The following is a 6,880-nucleotide window of genomic DNA, read 5'->3' as shown; positions in this document are numbered from 1 at the left end:
CATTTGTTACTTGAACAAATAGAGTTTTCTTAAAATTTGGCTGGTTGGAGTTTATACTAAACTGTCACCCATTTAATGTCAGGGCAAAAAATAAGTCATTAAAACCTAATGCTCTGTTTTACAGAAACTGTCAGATTGGTATCCTTTTAGTTTCATTTATTGTATGTTGCAAAAACTAGTTGTCTGTGTTAAAAATATATTGAGGTTCTTTCTTGAGCTAGGACTGTTCATTAAATGAAAATATAACTGAATTTCAACTTCTGCTTGAGGCTTATTCTTATATTTTTGTTACCTCTAATCAAGGTATATTCCCTAAAACACAAACCTTATTTTACTTTGATTTTTTTCTTTTCCTCTTTTCAAATATTATTAGTTATGAATTGTATTTACCACTTTACTTTTGACTTGCCTCCTGTTAGATAAAACACATGTCCTGTTTATGACTTAATTCCTTTGCAGAAATCAGCAAACATTTTCTGTAACAGGGCAGGTAGTGTATTTTAGACTTTGTGAGACATGCAGCCTGGTCTCTTAAAACCACTAAAATCTGCAACTGCAGCATGAAAGCAGCTATCCACAGTATGTAAATAAATGTGTGTGGCTCTGTTCTGATAAAATTTTATTTACAAAAACAGTCAAAACTTTGCTATTGAGTATTTTATCTTCCTGAATAATTTGACCCTTTTAGCATTAAGAAATGTACCACTGTCTTTGGTGATCTCTGTCTTAGTATTAATATAGCCTTTATATATATAAAATGCATGACTTGTAGACAGTATATAGTTGGGTCTTGCTTTTTTTTTTTCTACCTGTTTTGACAAATAAGTCCTTAACTCTCAAAGTCCACTTGGAGTTAATATTGTATTACTTAATATAAAATGTAGAAACCTTACAACTGTATGTATTCTTTTATCCTCATTTTAGTTGACACATATATGTACATTATTGACCCCCAAACAATGTTGTATTTTTTTGTTTTAATCAAATATGTATACATACCCTGGCTTTCAACATCATAACATATTTACCTCTCTGCACATGGTAATATACACAAGATAATATCTTCAATGTATCATTACTAGTTTTCCCTCTGGAAATGATTTATTAAGTAACTTATGGGAAGACACTGCAAATACCTGTTTCTTCTAAGTTTCATCTACTAGTTTTAGTGTCCATTGGGATTCCCTGGTGGCTCAGAAATAAGAATGCACCTGCAGGAGACATGGGTTCAATCCTTAATCCAGGAAAATCCCACATGTCACAGAGCAGTTAAAGCCTGTGCACCACAACTGTTGAGCCTGGGCTCTATAGCCTGGGAGCTGTAACTACTGAGCCCATGTGCTGCGACCACTAAAGCGCACATGCCTTAGAGCCCATGCTTTGCAACGAGAGAAGCCACTGCAGTGAGCAGCTCGGGCACTACAATGAACTTGTCCCTACCGGCTGCAACTGGAAGAAAAACGCGCACAGCAATGACGACCCAGTACTGCCCCCCAGAAAATACACTGATGAGTCTCACTTCAATCAGTTGTTACTCTGATAGTTGATAAGTGGTTATTTTCTTTACTATTCTGCTTTTTAAATAGGATAATGAACATTTTTTCTCAGCCTTGGCTCTCTCAGTGATCTCCAATAAATACTGTGTAGTACCCGTAATGATTTTTTTTTTAAAGTGTTTTGGATTAAGAAACTGATTATATATTTTCAGCATTCACTGGGTTTATACTCATTTTTTTTTTTTTTTTTTTTTACTGCACTGTGTCATTGTTGTAGTACGTGGGCTTTTCTTTAGTTGAGCACAGGCTTCTGTGGTTGCAGGGCACAGGCTCTAGAGCATGCAGGCTCAGCAGTTGTACACGTGCAGTGTGTGAGATCTTAGTTCCCAGAAGGATCATGCCTGTGTCATCTCTGCTGGAAGGTGGATTTTTAACCACTAGACCATTTGGGAAATCTCAAGACAATAGATTTTTAAAAAACAACAGATTTTTAAAAAACAACTAAGATGAACAGAAAAAATGACTTATGCCTTTAAAAGCTAGTTGGTTTTTAGAAAGGCAAGTCAGAACCAAAGAAAAGCTAGTTAATTTTATTATAATACATTATTGATAATGAGCCTGATAAGTACTTGAAGTTGTGTGCCTCTGTAATCCAGAAGTTGGGAAGAAACAATAAAATATAAAAAAATCATGGATTCCTTTGAATCTGCAATTTACTTTGAAATCTTAACACAGTCTGTCTTCTGCTTAGCATTTTGTAGCTAATTGGCTTTCTGTCATACAAAAAGGCCTGTTTTGTTTATGCTTGTTTTTATCTAAGCATTTCAAAAATATCATAGAAAAAACAATTATCATCATGAATGAAGGAGTACCTTAATTCATGGAACATTGCTCTTTTGTACATCGAGCTTCAAATAACCCTTCATAAAGATACTAAATGTGAAGAGAGAAAGTGAGTATCTTTCCTCCCAACTGAATGCACGTTTTTTCTTAACTTCCTATCCCTCCCCCACACCTTCCTCCCTGGTAACCATAAGTTCATTCTCTCAAGTCTATAAGTCTATTTCTGTTTTGTAAATATATTTATGCCTTATTACTTTATATTCTGAATATAACTGATAGCATATACTTCTCTGACTTCACTCATTATGACAATCTCTAGGTCCATCCATGTTCCTGCAAATGGCATTATTTCATTCTTTTAATGGCTGAGTCATTTGAAAAGACCCTGATGCTGGGAAAGATTGAGGGCAGGAGGAGAAGGGGATGACACAGGATGAGATGGTTGGATGGCATCACCAACTCGATGGACATGAGTTTGGTTCGACTCCGGGAGTTGATGGACAGGGAGGCCTGGCATGCTACCGTTCATGGGGTCGCAAAGAGTTGGACACAACTGAGCAGCTGAACTGAACTGAATGGCTGAGTAGTATTCCATTATGTGTGTGGATGTATACCACATCTTTTTCCATTCATCTGTCAAAGGACACTTAGGTTGCTTCCATGTCTTGGCTGTTATAAATAGTGCTGCTATGAACATTTGCAATATGTTCCATGTTCCAATCCTACGTGTAGTAATATGTAAGTTGCATTTAATACTGAACTGAACTGAATATGTAAATAGTGTTGCATGTATCTTTTGAAAATAGACTTAGGTTAACTCTGTTTTTAGTTTTTTAAGAAACCTCCATAATGGTTTTCATAGTGGCTGCACCAATTTACATTCCCACCAACAGTGTAGAGATTTTTCTTTTCTACACACCCTCTCCAACACTTGTTTGTAGACTTTTTTGATGATGGCAGCTCTGACTGGTGTGAAGTGATAACTTCATTGTAGTTCAATTTTCATTTCTTTAATAATTGATGTTGAGCATCTTTTCATGTGCCTATTGGCTATCTTTAATTCTTCTTTGGAGAAATTTCTGTTTAGGTCTTCTGCCTTTTTTTGATTGGATTGTTTGGTTTCTTATTCAGTTGTATGAGCTGTTTATATAGTTTGGAAATTAAGCCCTTGTTGGTCACATCATTTACAAATATTTTTTCCCATTCTTTGAGTTGTCCTTTTTGTTTATGGTTCCTTTTGGGCTTCCCTTGTGGCTCAGCTAGTAAAGAATCCACCTGCAATGTGGGAGAACTGGGTTCGATCCCTGGGTTGGGGTGATCCCCTGGAGAAGGGAAAGGCTACCTACTCCAGTATTATGGCCTGGAGAATTCCCTGGACTTTGTAGTCTGTGGAGAGTCGGACACAACTGAACAACTTTCATTTTCATTGGTATTCCCTCGTTCAGATAGTAAAGAGTCTGCAATGCAGGAGACCTGGGTTCAATCCCTGGGTCGGGAAGATCCCCTGGAGAAGGAAATGGCAACCCACTCCAGTACTCTTGGCTAGAAAATTCCAAGGATGGAGGAGCCTGGTGGGCTACAGTCCATGGGGTCGCAAAGAGTTGGACACAACTGAGTGACTTCACTTTTCACTTTGCTGTGCAAAAGCTTATGAGTTTGATTAGGTCCCATTTATTTGTTTTTACTTCTATTTTTTTGCTTTAGAAGATTGACCTAAGACAACATTGCTACAATTTATGTCCGAGAATGTTTTGCCTGTGTTCTCTTCTACGAGTCCTATAGTGTCCTGTCTTACATTTAAGCTATTTCATTTCTGTTTATAATGTGAAGGATGTATTCTAAGTTCATTGATTTACATGCAGCTGTCCAACTTTCCAAATACCAGTCAGTATACAGATTCTTTTCCCTATTGTATAATCTGGCTTCGTTTGTCAAAGATTAACTGACCGTAAGTGTGTGGGTTTGTTTCTAAGCTCTGTATTCTGTTGTATTAATTCCTATGTCTGCTTATGCCAGTACCACACTGTTTTGATGACTGTAACTTTGTACTGTTGTCTGAAGTCTAGGAGTTATGCCTCCAGCTTATTCTTATTCCTCAGATTTGCTTCAACAATTCTGGGTCTTTTGTGACTCCATATAAATTTTAGGGTTATTTGTTCTAGTTCTGTGAAAAATGTAGTGGATATGTTTATAAGGATTGCATTAAATCTGCAGTTTGCTTTGGGCAGTATGGCCGTATTAACAATATTAATTCTTCCAGTCCAAAAATAGGGGGTATCTTTCCATTTGTTTAAATGGAAAGTTTGCCTTTAATTTTCTTTCAGTTTTCATCTTCAGTTGCCTTTAATCAATGATTTATAGTTCTCAGCATATAAGTCTTTCAGATCCTTGGCTCGGTTTATTCCTAAGGGTTTTTGGTGGGGGAGCGGGCAGGCGGTGATTTTAAATGAATTTATTTCTTTACTTTCTGATGTCTCGTTGTTAGTATAAAGAAATGCAACATATTTCTGGATGTTAATCATGTATTCTATTACCTTGTGAATTTATCAGTTTCAGTTTTTGTGTGGGGTCCGTCTTTAAAAGAGTTTCCTACGTATAGTGTCCTCATCTGCATATAATGGCAGTTTTACCTCTTCCTTTCCAATTTGGATACCACAACAGGCTTTTTATATATAAAGTCTGGACAGTGCTGTGTAAGAGAATGACATTTCACAGTCAGAATAGGTTGAGGTACAGTTTCATTATGTTATTAAAAACTTAATTTTTCACTAAGCAGCTGAGCATTTGGCAGGGATTTAGTAGTGAACGTGATTCTGCCTCTGTTACATTGTCTACATTCTTATTCTAAGAGTTATGTTTCATCTCACTTATCTCAGAAAGCCAAAAAATAAAAATGTATTAGAGTAGCCTTATTCTTTTCTCAAACTTCAAATAAAAAGACTTGTGATTAGCCTTTGGAAAACACAGCACTGTTCATGTTAATTTGCTGCTGCTGCTAAGTCACTTCAGTCGTGTCCAACTCTTCCCGACCACTGGACTGCAGCCTACCAGGCTCCTCTGTCCATGGGATTTTCCAGGCAAGAGTACTGGAATGGGGTGCCATCGACTTCTCTGAACTAGTATTAACTACTATAAACTAATTCAATTTAGTCACTCAGTCGTGTCCAACTCTTTGCGACTCCATGAATAGCAGCACACCAGGCCTCCCTGTCCATAACCAACTCCTAGAGTTCACTGAGACTCACGTCCATCAAGTCAGTGATGCCATCCAGCGATCTCATGCTCTGTCGTCCCCTTCTCCTCCTGCCCCCAATCCCTCCCAGCATCAGAGTCTTTTCCAATGAGTCAACTCTTCGCATGAGGTGGCCAAAGTACTGGAGTTTCAGCTTTAGCATCATTCCTTCCAAAGAAATCCCAGGGCTGATCTCCTTCAGAATGGACTGGTTGGATCTCCTTGCAGTCCAAGGGACTCTCAAGAGTCTTCTCCAACACCACAGTTCAAAGACATCAATTCTTCGGTGCTCAGCTTTCTTCACAGTCCAACTCTCACATCCATACATGACCATGGGAAAAACCATAGCCTTGACTAGACGGACCTTTGTTGGCAAAGCAGTGTCTCTGCTTTTCAATATGCTATCTAGGTCGGTCATAACTTTCCTTCCAAGGAGTAAGTGTCTTTTAATATCAGATGGCTGCAGTCACCATCTGCAGTGATTTTGGAGCCCAAAAAGTCTGACACTGTTTCCACTGTTTCCCATCTATTTCCCATGAAGTGATGGGACCAGATGCCATGATCTTCGTTTTCTGAATGTTGAGTTTTAAGCTAACTTTTTCACTCTCCTCTTTCACCTTGATCAAGAGGCTTTTGAGTTCCTCTTCACTTTCTGCCATAAGGGTGGTGTCATCTGCATATTTGAGGTTGTTGATGTTTCTCCTGACAATCTTTATTCCAGCTTGTGCTTCTTGCAGCCCAGCGTTTCTCATGATGTACTCTGTATATAAGTTAAATAAGCAGGGTGACAATATACAGCCTTGACGTACTCCTTTTCCTACTTGGAACCAATCTGTTGTTCCATGTCCAGTTCTAACTGTTGCTTCCTGACCTGCATACAAATTTCTCAAGAGGCAGATCAGGTGGTCTGGTATTCCCATCTCTCTGAGAATTTTCCACAGTTTACTGTGATCCACAGAGTCAAAGGCTTTGGCATAGTAAAGCAGAAATAGATGTTTTTCTGGAGCTCACTTTCTTTTTCGATGATCCAGCAGATGTTGGCAATTTGATCTCTGGTTCCTCTGCCTTTTCTAAAACCAGCTTGAACATCTGACAGTTCACAGTTCACGTATTGCTGAAGCCTAGCTTGGAGTAATTTTGAGCATTACTTTACTAGCGTGTGAGATGAGTGCAATTGTGCGGTAGTTTGAGCATTCTTTGGCATTGCTTTTCTTTGGGATTGGAATGAAAACTGACCTTTTCCAGTCCTGTGGCCACTGCTGAGTTTTCCAAATGTGCTGGCATATTGAGTGCAGCACTTTCACAGCAT

Source organism: Bison bison, unplaced genomic scaffold (genome assembly GCF_000754665.1).
Source record: "Bison bison bison isolate TAMUID 2011002044 unplaced genomic scaffold, Bison_UMD1.0 scf7180017864098, whole genome shotgun sequence".
NCBI classification, from domain to species: domain Eukaryota; kingdom Metazoa; phylum Chordata; class Mammalia; order Artiodactyla; family Bovidae; genus Bison; species Bison bison.
This window is presented reverse-complemented; position numbering follows the sequence as displayed.